Genomic DNA, 24,078 nt, shown 5'->3' with positions numbered 1-24,078 from the left:
GCCTTATGGCATTGCTGTGCGGTTTCCCTCTGCTTTGCCAGGAAATGGGACTGATTCTGGGGGCAGAGCCTCCATGTTTGCATTTGCAGCATTCAGGGTACCTCGGCTAGTAGCCTTGGCTAGTACCCAGAAGGCTCCTGGGGCTGGGGAGAAGGGGGAGGGAAGGGGAGAGGGGGTAACCCCTGGTCCAGCAGCGCAGGGTCCCCACAGTGCCACCTCCACGCCAGCCGCTGGGGTTCTGCTCATTCTGGTTCCCTGGAGGGCTGTCTCTTCATAGACGCACACTGCCCCTCCCAGCATCACTTGTGGGGAGAGACTGCAGACCAAGCCCAGCCCACGGACCACCACTCCTCTGAATTCCTGCCTGAGACCCTTGCTCTGCACTTCCTACCCTGTGTGCATCTCATGCACCCACTGCATGCATTGTGGCAAAGGATCAGACTGTCCCCCACCTCCAACCCCCCGCTCAGACTCCCCCAGGAAATGGCATATAATCCTCACTTGCAATTCTGAAAGAATTAGGCGTCATGACCATGTGGAGGCAGACTTGTGGGGGCCAGTGCATGGGGTTAGGCGGCTGCCTCTACATCCCCGAGCTGCTCTGAGGAGAAGAGGTTGAGGCCTGGACCCATCTGCATGCCCCAGTGGACTGGGAGCAGAGGCGGTGGGGCCCAGAGAGCGAGGAGCAGCTGTGAACCAGTCAGCCGGGCCCGGGCGCCTGCCATTCCTCTGTCCCCCTGACTTGGGAGGCTGTCTTTTCCCAGGCGCCTAATGCCCATCAGGCAGGGGTCTTGGTGACAGCTTTGAACCGAAGGCAAGTGGCAGAGTGGGTTAGCAGTGGACATATGGAGCGAGGGGTGTGTGTGCGCGTGTGTCTCAGGGGGCGGGCATCCTTCCCCTGATGTGGGAACCTCCCACTTCATCTGTCTGTCCTGTCCTCTCTGGTGGAGTTGGCATGTGTGCCCAGCACACGGGTAATCAGAGAATGGACACCCCATCCTGATAGGCCCTGGTCTGGGGGAAGGACTTGGCCTTGTGACCTTTGCCCTTTGACCCTTCTCCAGAGTCTCTGTGGCTCTGGAGAAGTGATGCATTGATTTCCAGGTGTATTAATGTAGCTTTCTTCATCCATAACCAAGCAGCACAGCCCAGATAAGATGGACACGGGAGGTCAGGATGGTCATGCTGTGTGTACGGGGCTGGGTGCTGACCCGGGGCACTGCTCAACTCCTCTTGATGTATGTCCCTAGCGGCCACATCCTCGGAGCCTGCAGCCCACTAGTTGGCCCTCTGTCCAGACAGAGGCTGGCCAAGGCAGGCCATGTGTGCTGGGCAGTGACATCGTCCCCCTCAGCCTGAGCTCCAGAGTCCTCGCCTGATGCACTGACACACTGGCCGGGGTGCCCGTGCTGGTGGGCAGCACAGCCCAGGTCTCTGGTCCCTGGACATCTGGGCTGAGAGGCCTGGGGGGGCAGGAGCTGCAGCAGGAAGGACCACCTCTTGATTCTCAACCCACCTCTTAAGCCTCCTGGATTTCAGCCACTTGACCCCGTGGAATGGACATGATGTCCCCAGATGGCCACGTGGTGATGACAGCTGTGGTGGAGAGCAGCTTCGAGGATAGGCATCTGCGTCTGAGCCAGGTGGAGGGGCCTTGGTCCTCCTCTGCCTGGGCCAGCGCCTCGGAGCACAAAGCTCTGGGGACGCTCCAGGGAGACCCCCACCACCGCCTATGTCTCCCTTTGTGACTCTGTGACTGGAAGAGGCACAAGGGCCAAGTGTTTGTGATCAGGGGGGAAGGCGGCAGAGCAGAAATTCAGCCTCACCCACCCGGGGAACCATCCAGCCCGGCCCGGTTCCTGTCCTACAGGGTGGTCAGGGGATGGGAAGCCCTGTGTGTCCCGGCCCTGAGGCTTGAGCTGCTGTAACAAACCCTGAGCACAAAGGAAATATACTCTTTGCTGAAGCAGTCATGAAGCACCCTGGCTCCCTCTTTGTCACCCTCCATGCCCTGCTTCCCCAGGCCTGCTGCCAGCCCACAAAGAGCAGCCCAGGGCCTCCCCTTCCTGCTCAGGCCATCCACTGAGCCACTCGGCCAGCACCCGTGTGCTGGGCACACACTCTCACCCGTTGCAAGGAAAGCTGGGATAAGTAGTCTCCATCTGGGAGGCTCTGGACATAGCTGAAATTTGGGGGTTCTAGGACAGGGAAAAGTTGAGCAGAGGAGGGGGTGAGCTTCTGCCGCAGGCACGCCCACCCTGGCTGGGTGCCCACGCTGAGCACAGATGCCTCTCACCCTCCCAGAGGCTGGCGGCCAGGCACCCAGGCAGTGGGTGAGTCGTGGTGGCCCGTGGCCTCGTCCACACTCTCAGAATGGGTGCCACAGCAGTTATGGGACCAAGGGTCAGGCTTCTAAAAAGAGCGGGTGTCATGAAAGGAAACCTTGATGAAACAGAGACACGAAGGCACTTTGGGTGACAATCGTGCTAGAAATGGCAGGTTCCTGCGTCACACAGATGGACATAAACAAGAAACAAATGAACCCTCGTGGTGCCGCCATCACCTTCTCCTGGAGGGGTCCAGAGGTCATACATTGTGTTCTGAGGCTGGGGGCAGAAGCAGAAGGGCCCAGGGTCAGGGCTCCTAGGGCTTGTAGCTTTCCTTACGCTCCATGGTTCAGAGTCCCTAGGTCCCAGTGGATGCAGCAGAGGGGCCATTGTGAACGTCCAGCAGCTGACAGGACAAGGCTCTGAAAGTCACATAAGGGACTGAGGGTGGGGTCAGGGTCAGTCCCTGACAAACATAAGACTGAACAGTCTTGCTGTGTTTGAGGTCAGCGCAAAGGGATCAGCACAGGACGTGCTCCTCGGAGGTCGGCCGTGGGCCAGAAAGGCAGCCCTGGAAATTTCCTGTGGTCTTCACCAGGTGACATGCCATGTGACTCCGAGGGAACCCAGCTGAAACAGGGGAGCAACAGGATGGGAGAGTGGGGCTGGAGGGAGGAAGGGACTTTGCAAAGAAACAGAAGGTGCCGCAGCGGAAGTAAAACCTGACTTGGGAGAGGACCGCCCTGGAGAAAAACCCACACAGACCTTCCAGAACCTAGTGGGAAAGAAGCAGGAAAAACGAGGAAGGCAGGTGTACAGGCAGAGAGCAGGGGGCCGAGAGCTGGACACTGGGGTTTCCTGTCAGAGCCCAGAGCAAATGACGTGCGTGTGACACATGACACCTGTAACAACACGGGACTACGTAACATCGTGTATGATATATGGATCCTAGCATTTCCTGATACGTAACACACAGGACACACTAATGCAGGACATGTATCTACGCTAACATACTACATACAATACACAAATATAACATGATACACTGACCCATAACAGATCCTGATTCTTAACACAAAATACACTAACCTATATAATACACAGCTATATAACATGATATACTGACATGTAACATATACTGATACATAACACATAGAATACACTAACACATAACGTGTGCCACACTAACAATAATACACTAATACACAACATATACACTAATACACATATATAAATACACAACCATATAACATGATGTACTAATGCATAACATAAATTACTGATACATAACATAATACATGAATACATAACATGTATAATAATACATGTCATATAATAATACATAACACATGTAATACACTAATGCACAACATGTATAATAAATACACTAATACATAGCATATAATAGACTAATACATATGTACTATACTAATATATAATGTACATCATGCACCAAAATGACGTATATACTAATACAATTACAATACAATGACACATAACTAGATCATAGAAGAATAATTATAGCTATAGACAGACATCAGGTAGGTGGAGGATGAAACGACACCCCCCGCCCCAGGGAGGGCAGGAGAACATGCAGGTAGGTGGTGGGTTGGCGGTATGGGGAAGGTGAACAGTGGAGTTCAGGTAGCATGAGCCCGTTGGCCTCCCTGGAAGGCTTCCTGGGTGCTGGTTGTCACCTTGTCTAGTCCTTGACCCTCCTCTGGTCCCTATGGTTTCCTGAGTGCCAGGCTTTATTGAGTGTTTGTGGGGCTTCTACAGCCCTGATGTTTTCCCTTGGAAACCACCCCCCCCCTTTTTTGGCTTTTTATGGCCACACCCATGGCATATGGAAGTTCCCAGGCTAGGGGTCAAATCGGAGCTGCAGCTGCCAGCCTGCACCACAGCCACAGCAATGCGGGATCTTTAACCCTTGAGTGATACCAGGGATTGAACCCACATCCTCATTCCTGATGGATCCTAGTTGGGTTCATTACTGCTAAGCCACAATGGGAACTCCTCACTTGGAAAACCCTTATTTGATTTCTGTGGAACTAATGTATTTTTTATATTTATTATTATTCTTTATTTTAATGATTTTTATTTTTTTCCACTATATCTGGCTTACAGTATTCTGTCAATTTTCTGCAGTACAGCAAGGCAACCCAGTCACACATACATATATACATTATTTTTTCTTACATTATCATGCTTCCTCATAAGTGACTAGACATAGTACCCAGTGCTATACAGCAGGATCTCATTGCTTACACATTCCAAAGGCAATAGTCTGCATCTATTAACCCCAAATTCCCAGTCCATCCCACTCCCTCCCCCTCCCCCTTGGCAACCACACGTCTTGAACTAATACATGAAAATAATGTTATAATAATATATAGTAAGTTCTATTATAATTATATAATTTATAATATATGTAACATAGTTGTGGATGATATCTGTAATATAATTATAGATACAAATAGCTCACATATACTAATATAATTGTGATACAATAATAATATCATTGTAACTACACACACTTGTACAGTTTACATCACACAGCTGCCTCATGTTCTGTTACAATTTAAAGAGTAGACTCTGTGGCCTGTAGTGTGGCCACCTTCTCCGCGAGAAGCCCAGCACCGCTTTTGGCATCTGTCCTCCTGCAGGCATCGCCCTCTTCCTCTGGGAACTTCAGCTTCCTGCCTCCTAACCTCTCCCTGCCTCGGTTTCCTCATCTGCCTCACAGCTGTGCAGACCACATGAGCCAAGGTGTGAAATGCGCTTAGAACCACATCTGGCAGGGAGCAAAGGCTACTAATTCACAGACTGTTAGATGTCCCAGGCGATAAACCAGATAAACCCAGTTGGGAATGGTCGTGGCTTTAAAAAGCCTGGAAACCTCAGGGTGGGGCTGAGGGGTTATTTGCATTTTCCTAGGGGGAAGCCAATCACCGGACCTCCTGTTCAATGCCAGACACCTGGGAATCCCACTCGGGCCCAACATCCTTACACCAACACTCTTTCCACCCCACAGGGATATGGCCCTTGCATCCCGTAAGCAAAACCCCCAATATATGCCTGGTCTTGAGGGGCCTGTGGCTTGAGGGCAGGGGCCTGTCTCTGGGGGTGGCCCTACCCTCAGATGATTGGGCAGTTGGGCCTCCTCTAAAAGGGCGAGGTGGTGCTTTTGTCCTGCGTGGGGCTGGTGATTTCAAGCTTGGGTCCTGGAGCTATGGGTGGGGGCTCTGAATGCACCCATCTTTCTCTCCCCGTAGCCCTGCCACCATGTCTCCATCGTCTCGGGGGGAAGGGGCCTTGGCTCCAGTCCACTCATGTCCATTCACATGGACTTCCATTACCAGTGCTTCCTGCACACCGGCCGGGCCCCATCCCCTGCCACCCACAAGAGAGGGATTCTGGACAGACCAGAGATGTCCTCAGGCTGCTGGAGACACCGGGTCCCATAGGTGCCATCTATATTCACAGTCAGCGGGCATTCCCAGCCACGCATACGTAAACACCGCCATGCCACTGTTTGCAAAGCCCTTGCCAATGTTATGCAACAAGAAAAAAGTGAGGGGCAGCCACAGGAAAGGACAGATCAGGGTGGCCTTTACTGCATGCAGCGTTTTTGTCCAGAAAGTCAGAAAACAGTCAATTGAAGGCCTGACAGAACTCTCAATTTCCAGGGCTTTAATTTTTAGATTCTCCCTGTGCATAGAGGACGGAAGGCTTGGTCAAGGTGGGGACAGGACACAGGTTTCCTGTCCTCCAGCTCCTGTAGCTGACGAAAGTCCCACCAAGAACTCAGAGGGCCATGGGGTCAGTCCAATGTCCTGCTTGGTCAGCAGGATGTACCTGGATCCAACCATTCCCTCCACCCACTGGGGCCCAGGCCACTCCTGCCCCTTTGCCTGGACTATTGCAGTAGCCCACTTACAGGTCGGTGGTCAGGAGGAGCCACATAAAATCTGTCTGAGTCCCTCGTCCCTCCACTGCTCAGGGAGGACAAGGAAGACCTCGTAAGGTCCTTGAGAGCTGATCTGTGGCCCCAGGCCCTGGTTCCGGCGGCCCCACCCACAGTGCTGTTCTGCCTGGAAGACACCAGGCAGCTCCCAGTTCCAGGGCTGTGATGGCCATCCCTCTGCCTGGACAGCTCTCCCCTCCGCTCCCTCCTCACTTCCTTCCAGTCTGTGCTCAGGTGTTACTGCAGCCAGAGGGCTCCAGGTGATGCGCTGCCCAGCTCTGCATGTCCTTGCCTGAAGAAACACTCCAGCATAGGGAGGCTGGGCATCAGGAACCCTCTGAGCTACCTGGGCAACTCTTAGAAATCCAAAATTATGTCAAAATAAGACAAAAAAAAAAAAAGAATCTGCACCCACCAGCACTCCTGATCCCTCCCTTCCAGGGTCTCCATGGGGCTGGCAGCCTCTGTGCCGACCAACATGGTTACTCATTCAGGGACTGTGCTCCGTGGGGACAGGATTTTCTACAAACCCAGATTCTAGAATAAATATCATATTGAGCTACAGAATCCGGTTTCTGGGCACCACAATTCACTTACCAATTATATTTCATGGTAAATTATTTACCATTAATAAGCTTTTAGATTGTTCCCAAATGTTTGCTGTGATAAAGACATAAAACACGGAGCTCCCATCATGGTGCAGCAGAAATGAATCCGACTAGGAACCATGAGGTTGCGGGTTCAACCCCTGGCCTCACTCAGCGGGTTAAGGATCCACCATTGCCGTGAGGTGTGGTGTAGGTCGCAGACACGGCTCGGATCTGGCGTGGCTGTGGCTGTGGCGGAGGCCAGTGGATACAGCTCCGATTGGACCCCTAGCCTGGGAAGCTCCATATGCCGCAGGTGTGGCCCTAAAAAGACAAAAAGAAAAAAAAAAAAAAAGACATAAAACACTACAGATCTGCGCGTGTAGCTTCATGCACAGCTTTCATGGTGGGTTTGCTGGGTCAAAGAACAGGCCCATAACTTTTGCCAAATTATCGTCCAAAAATCAATTGTGTTGGGAACATAATTCACTCCCTTATTCAGTTTATGATCTGTTCTTCCCACTGGAAGGTAAACTCTTTGCTTGTTTTGCTCAGCCTTGTAAGCCCAGCTCCCAGAACAAATATTTGTAGAGCAAATGACGTGGGCACAGGCAAGGGCTATTGCTAAAACTGAGGGGATGAGATATAGAGGTTAAATAGACACTTTAAAGCTATCAGGTTAGTGTGGTCCTTAGAATGATGACCTCAAAGATGCCCTCATCCTCATCTCTATGACCTGGGAATATGTTCTTATGTGGCGGAAGGGACCCTGCAGGCATGATTAAGTCAAGGATCTTGACATAGGGAGATTATCCTGGATTATCTGTCAGCCCGATGTCATCACAGGTGTTCTTTAAGAGGGTGGCAATGGGGCAGAGGCCAGGGGGAGAGATTGCAAGGTGCCATTCTGCTGGCTTTGGAGATGGAGGAAAGGACCACAGGCCAAGGAATGCAGGCACCTCTGGGAGCTGGAAAAGGCGAGGAAACATTCTCCCTTTGGGCCTCGATACAGCCCGGCCAACACTTTGACTCTAGGACCTCTGACTCCAGAACTGTGAGAACCAGTTAGGGTTTGAAGCCCCAACTTCGGGATCATTTGTTAGAGCAGCGGTAGAGGAGGGAAGGAGGGGTGGGAGGGGACGTCAAGGGGAGGTCTCTCCTAATGGGAAGCGGTGGAGAGTCAGCAATTACCTACGGGTCATTTCAGCTGCACCCCCTGAAAGGAGCAAACCAAGCCTTAAAGAACCGGCCCCTGAGAGGAGGCGGGGCGTTGAGGGTGGCCCCGCCCCCTGCGCTATCCTACAGGCCGGCGATTGGCTCCAGGGGCGCTGCCCACCCATTAGGTATACCTGCGACCGGCTCTAGAACGAGGCTCACGCGGAAACAGAGACCTGCTGGGGACTCCTGGGGCTGCATCCACCACCGAGCGGGTCAACGGGGCGAGTGGAGCCACGGCCCAGAGCCTGGCACAGGTGGGCAGGTGAGGGGCTGGGGTGGGGGTGCGGCAGGGGTGGGGAGGGACGACGGCCACACCCTCACACCCTCCTCTCTCCTGGGAACCCGCCAACATCTTCACCCAGCACTGACACCGCGGGGCCCCACCAGAGCCTGGGTGCTGTTCTGCTAACACTGGAACTTATGCACGCATGTTTTAGGCGCTTCCATGTGCCTCCTAGGTCTCTGTATGCGCAAGGCAGAGCTTTGGCCACAGCAGAAGGCCTGAGCACTTTCAGGGGTTCAGCAGCCCCTGGTGTGGCATGTCCACTGTGTCCCTGTCCCTCAGCTCAGGCATCTGTCAATGAGGGATTAACAGGAATCCTTGCCCCAGGCTTGGGGGTCAGTTGGAGTCCTCCTGGACCTGACCCCAGTGGATGATGAGGGAGTGGGCCCCACTGGTGCCCAGCACTGAGAGTGCCCTGAAGACAGGGAGATGTGGAGAGCACAGAGGAGGCCTCCCCACCAGCTCCCACCCTTTCCAGCTGTCATATGGGGGGACAGGTCTGCTCTCCTGGCCCCCAGGATACTACTGATGCCTCCTGCCATCCTTATAGGGCTGAGGATCACACGAAGGAACAGCAGTCCTGACCTCCTCCAGCAGGGTCTGCATTTCATTGAGTAACTGAAGGTGAGACGACCAGTCTCTCTCCTGTTTTGTCCACACACGGGGCTGCTTAAACAACAGGAAGAGGATGTCTTAGAGCCTACCCCAACCAGAAACACCCTCACTGGGAATTCCGGGGAGTCCTGTTTAGTCTAGCCTAGTCGACATGTCATGCATACCTCAGGAATGCAAGTTAATGTGACATTTGGAAAACATCAGTCGCTATGTTAATAGATTTAAAAGAAAGACCACCCTGCTATCTCAATAGAAACAGAAAAACCCTTTGGGAAAAACACCGACATCCATTCTGATGTTTTAAAAAAATCTTAGAGGAGTTCCCATTGTAGCTCAATGGTCAACGAACCTGACTAGCATCCATGAGGATGCAGGTTCGATCCCTGGCCTCGCTTAGTGGGTTAAGGATCTGGCATTGCAGTGAGATGTGGTGTAGGTCGCAGATGTGGCTCTGGTTGGACCCCTAGCCTAGGAACCTTCACATGCTATGGGTTCAGTCCAAAAAGACAAAAAAAAAAAAAAAAAAAAAAAAACCTTAGAAAACTAGAAAAAAAGGGGGGAATATCTTCCTCCCAACAAAGGCCAACACTGTATTTAATGGTGAAAGGCCACAGCTTTCTCAGCTCAGAACAAGACCACTTTCACCACTTCCTCCTCCCTTGTGCCAGAGGGTCTGTCCTGTTAGGTAAAGCAAGAATCAGAAACCAGATCCATTGGGATTGGAAAAGAACAGGTAAGACCATCTTTATCGGCAGGTGACAAGATTGCCTATGTGGAAAAGCCAGTGGAATCTGCAGAATTGCTACTAGAACTAACAAGTGAGTTTAGCAAGATTGGAGGATACAAATCCATAAACAAAATCAATTTCTCTCTATGAGCAAAGTCAGAAATTGAAATTTAAAAATCTACACCATTTTTAGTGGAACAAAAAAATATTAAACTCGGGGATAAATCTAAGAGGTTAAGAACTGTAAAATATTTTTAGAGAAATCAAAGGAGATCGAACTAAATAGAAAGATAGTCTTTGTTCATTGGCTGGAAGACTAAACATTGTTAGGGTGTCACCTGTCCCCAAACTGATCCATAGATTCAATGCCATTGCACTCGGATTCCCAGCTGGCTTTCATAGAAACTGGCTGGTTCTAACAGTCATATGGAAATGCAGCAGAGCTGGAACAGTCAGTGTAGCTTGGAAGAACAATGTTGGGGGCTAAAGCTGCCTGACCTCCAGCCTTATTTCATGCACTCATTTGCCATCCTTCTGTCTTCTTTGGTGAAATGTCTGTTCAAGTCTTTGTCCATGTTTTAAAAATTGAGCTGTTTGTTTTCCTCACTGCTTTGAGTTTTGAGCAGAGGGCAACACTGGATCACATGTCCAGACGTGCCGTGGAAGCCCTGGGCCTGCCTTGGGGGCACCCTGTGGTCAATAGCTAAGGGCCAGGCCGAGATGGCTCAGGCTCCATCAGGCTGACAAGCAGGAGAGGCGTGAGCGCCAGCAGGGCCGGTGAGGCTGTGGGACTGACTTCCTTTCTGGGAGTGCAGAGCAACAGAGCAGAGTCTGGTCACAGGTGCAGGAGACACAAATGTGGACAATTTTTGACCCAACTCCAGGGTTATGTTCCAAACGGCATGCAGGCCTCCAGTACAAAGCCCTAGTTTTGGTTCCCAGCTGCCACTCGTCAAATGTGCCATCTGGGGCTGTAGAAGCCAAGGGTTCGTCATCTGTTAAGGAGGTGATGGCTGTATCTACCCTAAGTTGTTGTAAGGGTTAACTGAGCTACATGACAGTCTGAGCTACTGTTATCGTCTTCTTTTACTTTTTTTTTTTTTTTTTTTGTCGTCTTTTTGCCATTTCTTGGGCCGCTCCCACGGCATATGGAGGTTCCCAGGCTAGGGGTCGAATTGGAGCTGTAGCCACCAGCCTACACCAGAGCCATAGCAACTCAGGATCGAAGCCAAGTCTGTGACCTACACCACAGCTCATGGCAACGCCGGATCCTTAACCCACCAAGCAAGGCCAGGGACCAAACCCGCAACCTCATGGTTCCTAGTCGGATTGGTTAACCACTGCGCCATGACAGGAACTCCTACTGTTTCATTTTTAAAAACAATGACCTGGCATCTATAGACAGAACGTGTGTGTGTGTATGTATTACACACATGTTGTGTGCATACATGCATATGTGTATGCCTGCATTCATGCCTGCGTGCGTGTATATATGTATGTGTGCATTGTGTATTTATATGTGTGCACGTGTGTGTTTGTGTGTGTGGGGAGAGGGCCCAGGAAGCAGGCGCAAGTGCTCGTGGAAGGCGAAGGTTACACGGGCCAGGCGCGAGAGGGAGAAGCTCTGTCAACCTTTGTGCTGTGAGCTTTGCGCTTCCCCTTGTGCCAGCTCTGTTGATGGCATGGCTTAATTATTGATGTTGAAAAAGTGAGTTAACATTCTCCTTGCAGACAAATTCCAGTTAATACAGTGGGAGGATCAAGACAAAAGGTTGACACAGAATAGTGCAGCACAGTTGCCCCAAGCAAGATCCATGGGGGATGCTGACATCTGCAGGTGATTCTTTAGGTAGAGAGTGGACATCCTCATGGCCTGGAAGTGTCACCAAAAACCTTTACAAATTACAAAGTGGACAGTATAAGCTGCAGTAGGGAGTCTGGGCTGGCACCACCCTAGCCAGGTGATAAGGTGAATGTCACATCATGGACACAGTGACCTCAAGTGCCCTCAAATAGAATACATCCGAGAGTGGGGGTACTACAGAGCAGCCAAAAACGTGAGCTCAGTCTGCCCAAGAGAAGCACCAGACAGGCCCAGTGGGCAGGACGCTCAGGCAGGAAGGGCCCGCATCTCTACAGGGGCAGCTTGAAAGTCCAGGGACAGACAGACCAAGGAGTCCATCTGGGACCTGGGCAGAAGAGGGCCCTGCGGGCACACACGTGACCTCAGGGAGCCCCAGGGGAGGCTGAGAAGGTGTGCAGGAACTCTTCTGTAAATCTCACAACTCAAAATGGAATGCTTTTGAGTGAGTTCTCCACTGGCAATGGCACTGGGCGTGGCAGTCAACCGCAGTGTGCCCAGGGCAACCTCAGTGTTCCCTGGCCCTGGCCTTTCCCAGGGCCATGTGGCAGGGACAAGCAGGCAGTTAACATAGCTCAAGGTCCTGGGGGCACACTTGCTGCTTCAGCTTCCGGGTAGCACAGAGGATCCAAATGAGCCCCGTGGTGATGGAGTCCCTGGACCAAGACCTAAAGGCAGGTCTCTCCCACAGATCCAGGCCCTGGTCAGCAGGTGTGGGGCTCCTCAGGGCCCCTCCTGGCTGCCTTGTCTGCTCAGGATGTTCCAGCAAGACACCACGGGCTCAGGCTTAGCAGACCTGGTTCCTCTCAGCTCCGGAGGCTGCAGGTCCAAGATAGAGGTGCTGGCAGCATTAGCCTCTGATCAAGGACAGCCAGCTTCTCGATGGGTCCTGTTCTGGGGGGAGAGCCTGCTCTGGTGATCTTATCAGGTGCTACTCCCATCATGGGGGCCCCACCCTGTGGCATAGCCAACCCTGATCACCTCCCAGAGGTGGGCTTACCACGCTGCTGGGGGGACACTGAACTGCCCAGAACAGACCTCAGACTGTCCACCACCCCAAGCCTCTCTTACTCCCCGTCTCAGAAAACAGATTGTCTCCTTCATGCTCCCAAATCATTCCTCAACCATTCACGTTTTCATCCTCCCCCCACGTAAGTCTCTGCCACCAGCACCCACCCTCCACCCTGCAGACAACTGTGAAACCATCTATCTCCCTCCTCGCCAGGGGCCACAGGGTCCTGCTGACCCCACCTCGGCCATCTGTGTGACACCCTGGGGTCCCATTGCCCCCTCTATCTCTCGTCCCAGAGATTTTCTCGAGGAGCTTGTCCCCACCTGAGGTTCCTATTTGTTGCATTCTATCCTGGAGCGTGTGCCCCGTGAGAGGACAGGATCCCTGAGTCTGCCTGCTACAGGGCCAGGCGCACCTGTGAATAGTTCCTGCTTCTTTTTCCAGCCCTTGCTTCTCCTCCCACCCCCCCGGGGGGGGGGGGGCAGGGGCAGAGGGAGAGGGGGAGGAGGTCTCCAGAGGCTCCCTACAGAACGGAGGTCTGAGCAGCAATGGGCCGACCCACCAGGGAGCCCTTCCAGGGACCCACTTGGCAGGGGAGCAGAGGACACCCAGCCCAGCGGCCCCCGGAACTGAAGGTGAGCCATTCCCCAACTTCAGACCTGGCTTGGCTGTGGTCCTGGCAAGTCTGAGGAACTGACCAAATACCAATGCAGGAGAGACGGGCAGGCCGAAGGCAAGGGATCTCCTGTCTTGCCATTTCCGGGGCCTTTATGGCAGGGAGGGAAGGAGCCTGTGCAGAGAGGCTGGTGGGGACTCATGAGCTGAAAGGAGAAGAGGCCCAGCCTGTGGCGGGGGGGGGGGGGGGGGACTGATTTGATGCAGGCCCCCAACCCCCACCGGGTCCCAGAACAACCCTGGGGCCTGTGGCCAAGTCCCAGACCAGACCTCCCCCTGCCACCGCCACTGCCAGGGCCAGGCTGGGGAGGGGCTGTCTCCCTCCTTCCCAGAGGTTTGGAAACATGCAGGTAACTTGTCTGCCAGCCTGTGTTGAACTGGACACAATTCAAAGCAGTGCTGTCCCAGGCTCCGGCCTGGAGGCACCTCTCTCCTGCCGCCTTGGTTGTTGGTTCTGCTGGGTTGGCAACAGTCTTTGCTCTGCAGGTTTTTCAAACATCTCTTCCTTTCAGCTGACCCTCCTCTCGGGGTGTTAGTCTCCAGGGGTCTTCTGCAGGTTTTACAGTTTTGCCCTCATTTAAGAAACCATGGCTTGGTAGGTTACCAGCATCTTCCAAACACCCCTCCTGCTGCCATCTGACGGAGCTGAAAGCTGCTGCTCCCACCCCTGTGGGAAAGCTCCCTAGGGCCAGGGGCAGCATCTCCTCTCACCTGAAAAGATGCTCAGCATCACTCTTCATCAGAGAAATGCAAATCGAACTGCAATGAGATGTCTCTGCACACTCACTAGGTCAGATAATAAGCGTTAGCAAGGACGTAGAGAAGCTGGAATTCACTGCAGGTGGGAATGTAAAACAGGGCAGCCACTTTGGAACGCAGTCTTGCAGTTCTTTAAAAATTAAATATGGGGATTCCCGTCGTGGCACAGTGGAAACGAATACAACTAGGAACCATGAGGTTGCGGGTTCGATCCCTAGCCTCACTCAGTGGGTTAAGGATCTGGCGTTGCTGTGGCTATGGTGTAGGCCAGCAGCTGTAGCTCTGATTAGACCCCTAGCCTGGGAACCTCCATATGCCTCAGGTGCGGCCCTAGAAAAGACAAAAGACAAAAAAAAATTAAATATGGAGTCACCATTTGACCCAGCAAGTCCACATAAAAACAGAAATATAGCCACATAAAAACTTGTCATGAATATTCTAGAATATACCCTCAGCCAAAAGGTGAAAACACCATAAATGCCCCCCAGATGATGGTGGATAAATAATATGTGGTTTACCCACACAATGGAATAGTTTGCCCTTGAAAAGGAATGACATACTGATGTGTTAGGACTTGACAGAGCCTTGAAAACATTAGGTAAAGTGAAGGAAGCTGATCACAAAAGAACATGTATTATCCGATTCTGTTTATACAGAATGTCCGGAATAGATAAACAGAGAAACAGAAAGGAGAGTAGTTGTCTAGGAATAGGGGTAAATAGTAGGTCGGGGGACAGGTAATGTCTAAGATGTATGGGCTTCTTCTTGAGGAGATGAAAATGTTCCATAATTGACTGTGGTAACAGCTGCACATCTTGATGAAGATACCGAAAACTACTGAGTTACCCACTTTTTGCAGGTGAACTGAATGGTACATGAACTGAATCTCAGTAAAGCTAATACTGCAAAAATAAATAGGAGGAAAACAGCAACAATAAAAATCAATAAGGACATACAAAATTCCTAACGCAGCAATGATTTTCTTGATTCCTGGAAAAAGAGATGACATTCTAAAGAAGGAGATTTCCTTTAAATCGATCTACGGTTTCAACCACATTCAAAATTCTAATGGAAATTATTTGGAATTTAAGAAGTTGATTCTAAATTTCATCAGAAGGAACACAATGTTTGAGAATAGCATAGACAGTGGATTAATGATCCGGCGTTGCCGTGAGCTGTGGTGTAGGTCGCAGACGCGGCTCGGATTCTGCGTTGCTGTGGCTCTGGCGTAGGCCGGCAGCTACAGCTACGATTTGACCCCTAGCCTGGGAACCTCCATATGCCGCAGGAGCGGCTCAAGAAGTGGCAAAAAGACAAAAATAAATAAATTTTTTAAAAAAAGAGAATAGCATAGACATTTTTGAAATGAAAAGGAATAATGGCAATCACTTGTCTTATCAGATGTAAAAATCTCTTACGGACGCACAGGGTCCTACAGGTGCAGGACAAGACAGACAGACAGGACCGTGGGAGAACAGCCTCGTGCATAGACAGGTTTTTGTAGGTGATGAAAGTGGCATATGCTGATCAGCACAGTGGGAAATTTAGTATGTTGGGCTCCACACCCCAAATCCTAAAAGTTGGAGTTCTTCCAGGAGAATTAAATATGAAGATGTGAAAAATAAAACCTTAAAGGAATTGGAAGAAAACATAGAAAACTTCGGGCATAAACCTGGCATAGGAAAGTCCCTATCAGCTGAAAGATGTTGGTTGGATTTGTACACATAAAAACTAAACTTCCCATTGGGGCCAAAGACCTTAAAATAAAGGAAAATGAAAAAAAAAAAGTTCAATAATTTCAACATCTAAGTATTTTAAGAGCTGGAGGAGTTCCTACTGGCTCAGTGGGTTAAAAATCCAATTGCAGCAGCTCGGGTCACTGTGGAAGCATGGGTTTGATCCCCAGTCAGAGCAGTGGGCTAAAGGATCCAGTGTTGCAGCAGCTGTGGCATAGGTCACCATTGCAGCTCGGATTTAATCCCTGTCCCAGGAAGTTCCACATGAGTGGCCAGAAAGAAAGAAAGAGATCTGTACTATATAAAGTGCTCTTAAATTCAACAAGAAAAAGATAGAAACCCTTCAATTATCGTCTATGTAAAAACTACATCTCTGTTTGCTAGCACAGGATCCTTTAAATGAATGTGAAAGGTTTTCGGCACAGAGCATCGTGTTCTTTACCCCTCAGCTTCAGTCCTTCCTGCGCTCCATCGGGACACGCCACAGCACCGCACCCCCAATGTGCAAAGGGCTCTGAAAATGGATATTCTGCCCCTAACCACTTGCCAGCAAAACTTGAGCTGACCTGGACTCACGTGGTGGCCAGACGGGATGGGAACTGGCCAGGGCCATTATGGTCTGACTTTCTGCTGTAATATCAATATGAATGTCGATGTGTTTGGCTATGGGGTGTCACACAGTCAGGGTACATGCACCATCAGACCTTCCAAAACTAGATGCAATCCCAGTTCAGAAACCATCTGGCCCCCAGGATCCCAGCGCACCTGCTTCCACCCTCGGCTCCTGGTGCTGGTGGTCTTGGCAGGGTGCCGCCTTCTCCTGAGGGAGATCTGTTCCAGTTTAAGGACTGTGCCACACCTGTAATTCAGACAGAGAGAAGACGAAGAAGGGAATGTGGCCAAGCGTTAACCACACGCCACTCTGGGCAAAGAAGAGCTGGTGTCTGTGCTAGTCTCGATCCTGAAGGTCCTTCTGCAGGTTTTTTGTTTGTGTTTATTTTTGCCCGCAGCATGCAGCAGCTTTATGGGGGATCTCAGTTCCCAGGCCAGGGAGTGAACCTGGGCCAAAGGGGTGAAAGGGCTGAGTCCTAACCACTGGACCACCAGGAAACGCCCTCTCCTGCAGGTGTGGAATTGTTTCTGCATAAAGAGTCAGACACCCATCCTCGTCCCTTATACCTCTGCCCACCCCACCCCACCCCCGCAGCACCTCCCATTTAATTGCAGCTTCTTGTCTTATTACCATCAATTTCTTGTTCCACGGACTCCCAGCTTTTCTAGAATTTTATTGAGATTGCCTTGCAAATGCTTTCTGAAATGTGTATGTTGTGTTTGTAGCCAGTCGTTTCAACCAATAGGCTCTTCCTCTGTGAGTGGCTGTCTTGGCCACAACTTTGCGAATTTCTTTGGTCTCCCATCTTCCCTGATCTTTCCAAAGGCCATGTTTCCCCACTGACTCAAACACAAGCCCCCAGGCTCAGTGCTAACTGGTGAGGAGGTATGGGCACTTCCTTGCTCTTGTGAGCTCTGTTGTCCTGGGGGTGGACCTCCTGCCCCTGTGATCTGACTGTCCCCACACAATGGAGTGCATTCCAGCAGCTGGGAACCACCTCCCAGCTTCCCTTGCCAGTAGGACAAGCATCACCCAGAGCATGGGCTGGACCCAGCTGTGGAGGAGCTTCTGATGGGCCTTGAGCAAGAGTCTAATCCCCACACTGTCGAAACTTCTGTTTCACAAGCATTGCCTCTGTGATGTCTGCACAGGGGAGATTGTGTCACAAGTGCCAAAATGTTGCTATGAACGCTCATACTGAACTGAATTTATTTAAAAACAGAAAAGGAGGAAGAGAGGGAGGGAAGGAAGGCCAGGAGGATGGGGGGGGGGCGGTGGCTGCTGCAAACAGAAAGACTGGGTGACAAGATTTTGGGTCTTTTAAAAACACCGATCTGTGACCAGGTTCCTTTCTTCAGGGTCATCCTGATCTTTTCTTGCTCAGCCACCTTCTGCACTTGGGTCACTTTCAGGGTCAAGGTGGCACCGAGGCCCCTCCAGGGCCAGATTCCCACATGGGACGGCAGAGTCCAGCTGGACATTGTCCCAGGGCTTTGGGGCTGCTTGCTCTCCCCCAGGTGGGTGGGCAAAGAGTGGCTATTGGCACCATCCTCCTGGGGTGGGGGGACGAACCCCCGGGTCTGGACCATGGGAGTCCTGGGGGTGACCCCTAGGCCCTGGGTGGGTGATGACGATGGGCAGGAGCTGCGTGTCCGTGCTGTTGGCGTGAGCTGGCTCTTCCTGTAGGGGCCGCAGGCAGGATGCAAACCGGGCCTCTGAGCCATTTGGCACCCCACACCGGGAGTCTAGAGTCTGTGTTCAAGCCTCTCCAAGGCCAAGAGTCTTGCCATTGCTAAAATGCCCTCATTCTCAGCCACTCTGGTTGTGCCAGCACCCCTGCAAGGGCCCTTTAGTCACCTGTCCCAGCTCAAGCCTTCTCCATCCGGCATCCCCTCATCTGGCTGGACGTCCTGAAACACAGCGGAGCAAGGCCTCCACGGTGGCCCCTTGCCCACAGCAGCATCTCTCAAAGCCACTTCCCTCCTCAAGGTCATGACCTCTGCCATGTATTTGCACTGAACTTTGGTCTTCAAATCAACTCCCTACTTAAGCATGCTTATTTAGAAGGAAATCATAGCCCTCTCACAAATGGAAAGCCGGTGTTTTTCTAATGCACCTTAACATAAATAGAAAACTATTAAAATAGAAAAGACTCACCCAGGGACCACCCGCCATCAGGAGCGTTTCTTCCTAGCACCATCTCAAGTCCCACACTCTTCTGTGATTATGTGTGTGACACCCTGTGAACACACAACCCTTCGAGGATGAGTGAGGTGAAGTGAACGCATGGATGAAGAAAACACTCTGCAGAGGGCAGGTGGTGCAGGCAGGAGAGCCCTCTGAGCTGCTCCCCGCAGGTCCGGGGAGGCAGCAGCATCATGACGGGGCTGGGCGCCCACCCAACCACCAGCAGCTCCTCCATGAATGGGCTGGTTTGGGTCTCAGTCTGAGTTTTCAGTGGGCAGTCCTTTCATTTGTTTACCTCCGTTGTTTGTCTCTCATCTGAGCTGTCACTCCGGAGAGGCAGAGGCTTTCGTGCTTTATTGATCTTCTCTCACAGCTGCAGATGAATATCCCCTGCCCGGATGAGGCAGCAGGTTTGTCGTCCTGTGTTGCTGCAAATTTGGAAGGGCTCCAGCTGATGTCCCTCTAGCCCATTTCTTTCTGGGTTTTTTTTTTGTCTTTTTTTTTTTTTTTTTTTTTTTTTTTTTTTGTCTTTTTATGGCCGCACCCACGGCACATGGAGGTTCCCAGGCTAGGGGTCCAATCGGAGCTATAGCTGCCGGTCTACACCAGAGCCACAGCAACACCAGATCCAAGCTGCGTCTGCAACCTCCACCACAGCTCACGGCAACACCAGATCCTTAGCTCACTGAGCGAGGCCAGGGATTGAACCCGCAACCTCATGGTTCCCAGTCGGATTCGTTTCCACTGCGCCACGTCGGGAACTCCTAGCCCATTTCTAAAGAGAAGATCTGTTTGCATTTATTGACACAATGAAGTTTTGGAATTTTTTTCTGGTCAAACCCATGTACCTTTTCCTTATTGTTTTAATCTTCGGTTTCATGTTTATTAAATTACCTCACCCCTTACATAAATATTCATTGAAATATGCTTCTAGTGTTTTCATGGTTTCATTTTACATCTGAATCTTTAATCCATCTAGAACATGGAATAGGTATCTAATTTAATTTCAAGGCATTGGCCATTTGCCCAAACAATTTATTGAAAAGGGCCCTTGCTCTGCCCACTGATCCGAAAGTTCATCTTTTCATGTGTTAAATGTTTATATAACTTCAGGGTGACGTGTAGATTTTCTACTGTTTTTCCATTCCATTCTTACATCAGGATTTTAGCTGTCACATCTGATCATCCCATTCCCCACCTACTTCCTTTCCATTTCCAATTCTTCTGCTAGAAAATGGGCATTAAAAAAACATTGTGTCTGGAGTTCCCATTGTGGCACAGTGGAAATGAATCCAACTAGGAACCATGAGGTTGCAGGTTCGATCCCTGGCCTCGCTCAGTGGGTTAAGGATCTGGCATTGCCGTGAGCTTCGGTGTAGGTCACAGATGCGGCTTGGATCTGGTGTTGCTGTGGCTCTGGCTTAGGCTGGCTGCTGTAGCTCCAATTCAACCCCTAGCCTGGGAATCTCCATATGCTGTGGGTGCAGCCCTAAAAAGACCAAAAAAAAATAATAATGATAATAGTTATGTCTTTCTATCCAGAGACACGTCTTCCTCTCCATCAACTCAATAATATCTACTTCTCAGGTAAGAGTTGGGAGCCTCCTGTCCTGTGTGTGCTTCCCTGTTTAGTTTATTCCCAGGATTTCTAAATTCTCATTGAATTGTGAATGGGATCTTTTTGCCAATATATCTTGTTGCAGTTATTTTGGGGATTTGGGCAAGCCGCAGGTTTTGTATATTTATTTTGTAACTGGCCACCAAGCTGAATTCTCTTTTCAGCTGGAATAGCTTCCCCTGTGGCTGCCCCTGGGGGCGGCAGCCAGGCCCCAGGCCATGAAGGCTGACTCAGGCGGGCTCGGCTCCGGGCGGTCGGCTCTGGCTGGAGAAGGAGGCACTTTACCCTCCATCGGTGTCCAGGGGTCCATCTCCAAGTGAAATATTTTTTCCGTGAAGGAGCTGCTTTTACGTCAGTTGGTATTTTGGTGAGGAATTACAGAATGTACTTCCCAACAAGTTCAAAACACACTGCTTTCTAAAACCAGGCCTTTTCCAGCAAGATCAACAACCAATGTGTTACTTTTCTCATACCTCGGCCATGCAGGAAAGCATGCTGGCTGTGTGCCCGCCTGGGGAAGGTGCCAGGCGGGATGAACGCTCTGGGGCAGGAGCTCGCGCTTCTGGTTTGCTGGGCTCTGAGTAGCTGCTAAGAGTCCCCTGAACCCATGGGCACCAGGCCTCAGAGGGCACCATCCGCACCCCCAGAGGACACAGGGTCCAGGGCTTTCTTTACATGCCCACGTGGGCACCAGAAAGACAGTGCCAGTTTGCCCTCTTCAAGAAAAGGAGCTTCAGGTCCACAGTCAGGTGTTTGCTCCAGGCTTTGTAGACCTTCGGGGACAGAACCTGGATTTGAACCCAGTTGAAATTCTCAAACATTTTGGTCTCATGATCCCTTTTTCAATGAATTAACTTCAGTTAGAACTGAGAGACTTTGAAGACAAAGATACACAGCCCGGGTTTCACTGGCTGTGGGAGCTGGGACAGTACCTGATGGCTCATCCTGAAAATGCTGCCGTACCCTCAGGAGAGGACGAGAGAGGAAACCCCCTCCCAGCATTGTCATGAGCACAGCTGTCACCTCAAAGACCCCCTCTAAGGGTCGTGGGGGTCAGGTTCCCTGGACCAACCCCTAGAACCACTGCTGCTAAACTGTGGAGGGCTTTTGTGAGCACAAAGGGTAGTGACTTAGCTTCTGCCCTCGGACAGCCGATGGGTGCGGATGCTCATGGTGATAAGCAAATGGACAGGAGGAAGGAGATGATGATGGCAGGACCAGAGGAGCCAGCACGTTTGCTGAGTGACTCTCTGTGACAAAAACACCAGGACCACTAGGGCTCACCGACACAGAAAGGAGTCAAGTGGCTGTGCAAGGTCACACAGTGAGCTCGCAGGTCTAGAAGAAAGGCTGACCAGGGGTTGGAAGAGAATGATGGCTGAGCAGACAGGACCTGCAATGGGGCATGGGGTGAGCTGCCACTCTTTCCTCTGCAACTCACCCTCTGCCCGTGGGGAGATTTCACAGCCCACCCAGTGCCCCCCACATACGTCTTGCATCACTGCTCTGCCAGCACCCCCATCCCCCACCCAGGGCTGTCTTCAGACACACAGCAGAGCCTGCATCCTCGCGGCCAGCCCAGCCAGGGCCACCAGAGCCTGAACTAGTTGTCTTCTTCAGCACGGCCACAGGTGTCCCAGCCATGCTGGACGTCCCCTCACCAGAGGCAACCCCCTCACCCCCTGCCTCAGTATCCACCTGGAGCCAGATCAGATTCAGTGGCTTCTGCCCTGTTCTCACTCAAGTGGGGCCATGACTTAACCTATGGGTCAGAGCGTCCCAGGAACTGGACCCCCTGCCCATTGGCCTAACACAGGTGGGACTCAGGCCCACACTCAGGGGAAAGTGTGGCTCAGCTAGGGAAGGGAGCCCCACCATAAGCAAGTGGGCCTGCACACACAAGGCCCAGAGAAGGGGCAGAGTCCTAGGGGCCTCAGGAGGCTGGGACTCAGCTATGGGAGACGGGGGCATCAGGCAAGCAGAAGCACCTGGGAAGGGCCAGCGCTTTGCAAAGGCTGTTGCTGCTACAATAATGGTACCAGGCACAGAGAGCAAACTGCTCAACCGCCTTCATCTCTGCAGAATGGGGTTGTCAACTAAAAAATAAGCACAACCAAAAGGCTGAGAGCTATGTTTTCCTCGGGGAACAAAATTGAGGACTTACGTCCAGGACACAGCATCTCAGATAGCTCTGAGACAGCTCAGAGGAGGCAGGGGGGGTGCCAGGAGATACAGGAGTTTTGCAACAAAGGGCAGGGCATCGGAACAAAAGATTACTGTCGATAAAAGAAAATTAGGTATCTCGGGAGTTCCCGTCGTGGCGCAGTGGTTAACAAATCCGACTAGGAACCATGAGGTTGAGGGTTCGATCCCTGCCCTTGCTCAGTGGGTTAACGATCCGGCGTTGCTGTGAGCTGTGGTGTAGGTCGCAGACGCGGCTCGGATCCCGCGTTGCTGTGGCTCTGGCGTAGGCCGGTGGCTGCAGCTCCAATTCGACCCCTAGCCTGGGAACCTCCATATGCCGCGGGAGCGGCCCAAGAAATAGCTAAAAAGACAAAAAAAAAAAAAAAAAATAGGTATCTCGAGTTAAGGAATGCAGCGCTTTTCTGTATATGGGAAAACACATGTCAGGGCTCACTGAAATCATTCCTGTGATTTGCAGTTCAGCTCTCTGGGACCTGCATCCTGTGCTTCCCAACCTCAGGGCTCACCGTCCAGAACAGCTGCAGTCCGACGGCCGCTAGATGGCAGGTGTTCTTTGTTTCCTCCCTGGGTTCCCTTGGGGCTCACCGGCTCTCGCAGCTGGAACCACTGATCGCTGTAACCTCCTTTGCTTATTGACACGGCAGGCGATATTTTCTTTCTCAGGGTGACAGCAAAACCTAGCTCTTGGAACACCTGCGGGCGCAAGACTCTATGCACTTAGGCTGCCTAAAGGCCCCTAGGCCGCCTCTGGCCCTGGCTGCCCCCTGGGCCCAGCGCACCATTTCTGAGCTCAGACCACCCGTGGGCGGGATGGCTTCCGCCTGCATCCCTGGGCTCCTGGGACGCCGCTCACATGTTCCTGGCCTCCAGCTCTGGGCCTGCACCCAGCCCCGCAGAGCTTCATTCTTCCTCCCTTTAATCACCAACTCTCCGCTCAGGCCCCCGCCCCCACGCGGGAGTTATGAAAGGAATGTACCAATTCCAGCCCCAGCGCGCCCAGGAATGCGGCCGCCCTCCCGGCGGAGCTCCGCCCAGAACCCGCCCAGGCTCCGCCTCAGCAGTGGGAGAGCGCGGGCGCGGGAAGCTTGCAGGTGGTGGTGGGGGGTGCTCCAGGGGCGCGCTGGCATGGTGCGCACACCTGAAATGTGCCTGTGCACGCGGAGGGGGGACACGCGGGCTTTATGCACATGCAGCACTCTTAACCGCCGCAGGCTCGTGGTCTCCTCACACAGTGAGGCCAAACAAACCAGGGTTTGGAGTACAGAAGGGTTTACTGCAGGGCCAAGCGAGGATAGGGGTGACTCATACCCTAAAAAGCCCCCGAACTCCCCACAGGATTTCCCCGAAGCATTTTGAAAAACCCGGGGAGGGAAGAGAGTTTCGGGTTCGCGATCAGCTCCTGCACAGACTGGTTGATGGGTGGGGTCACAGCAGGGTGTCACACAGGTTAACAGAATCAGTTCTTAGGCTTCTGGAGGTCTGGGGCTACCTGCTCAAGGTCATCAGCTAGTTAACATCATCTATTTGGTGGAGGGAGGGGAGTGTTTCACATCTGTAAAACATCTCAGGAAAAGATACTCTTTTCTAGGTAACTCTGTGGGAGTTAAAGCAAAGGATGTGCGAGAAGGCCCCATAGGGTCCTGTTCAGTTACAGCACTGCAGGTGGGATGCACACAAGGTATATATGC

General features: G+C 51.8%; 1 long non-coding RNA gene across 3 annotated transcripts; it reads right to left on the bottom strand.

The window, feature by feature from the left end:
• Positions 1 to 10,814: 10,814 nt before the first annotated feature.
• Positions 10,815 to 23,307, bottom strand: LOC146401620 (uncharacterized). 3 transcript variants are annotated; one of them, XR_014809214.1, is made up of 5 exons: positions 23,170 to 23,304; positions 22,897 to 23,083; positions 18,538 to 18,620; positions 16,533 to 16,626; positions 10,815 to 13,983 (listed from the first exon to the last, which is right to left on the bottom strand). It is a non-coding gene; the product is annotated as an uncharacterized LOC146401620 (long non-coding RNA). The 3 variants fall into 3 exon arrangements; XR_014809215.1 differs by lacking the exons at positions 10,815 to 13,983; positions 23,170 to 23,304 and adding an exon at positions 14,646 to 14,933 and having other exon boundaries at positions 22,897 to 23,026; XR_014809216.1 differs by lacking the exons at positions 10,815 to 13,983; positions 18,538 to 18,620 and adding an exon at positions 14,798 to 14,933 and having other exon boundaries at positions 23,170 to 23,307.
• Positions 23,308 to 24,078: the final 771 nt, after the last annotated feature.

This window comes from Sus scrofa, chromosome 7, assembly GCF_054392235.1.
Source record: "Sus scrofa isolate SSC_HxYL_T2T_F1_AM1 chromosome 7, Sscrofa_HxYL_maternal_Yorkshire_Landrace_v2.0, whole genome shotgun sequence".
Taxonomy (NCBI): domain Eukaryota; kingdom Metazoa; phylum Chordata; class Mammalia; order Artiodactyla; family Suidae; genus Sus; species Sus scrofa.
Note: the sequence above shows the minus strand (reverse complement) of the source record. Positions and strands in the feature narration are given on the sequence as shown.